Source organism: Solanum tuberosum, unplaced genomic scaffold (assembly GCF_000226075.1).
Source record: "Solanum tuberosum cultivar DM 1-3 516 R44 unplaced genomic scaffold, SolTub_3.0 scf01092, whole genome shotgun sequence".
In the NCBI taxonomy this organism is placed as follows: Eukaryota; Viridiplantae; Streptophyta; class Magnoliopsida; order Solanales; family Solanaceae; genus Solanum; species Solanum tuberosum.
The window spans coordinates 762-1,189 of record NW_006239974.1 but is presented as its reverse complement, the minus strand read 5'-3'; positions in this window follow the sequence as shown (position 1 = coordinate 1,189).

The following is a 428-nucleotide window of genomic DNA, read 5'->3' as shown; positions in this document are numbered from 1 at the left end:
GAGATAGTCAAGGTAGGTGAGACTATCGAAGATGGATTGAGAACCGGGAAGATTGCCCGTGTTGCTGCCTCGCCCGGATCCTCAGGTTTGTTGAAGAAGAAAAGAGAAGATATGTCATCTATCTCTTATGAGGGTAAGAAGATCCCAAGGAACTCATCATCATACCAAGGTCGTTCTCGACCTTCACAAAGTTCGTACCCGGCTCGTTATGCACAAGCTGATTACCAAAATACCCCCATTCCCAGCTATCAAAATACCCCCTCTCCTACTTACCAAACTCCCCCTACTATCTACCAAACTCCCCCTCCAGTTTACCAAACCCCATCTCATTACTATCGAAATGCCGCCCCCAACTGTGTCAACGTTCAGACAAATTACCAAACTCCTCCCCCAATGTTCCAAACCCCAGCTCCACTTTACCAAAATAC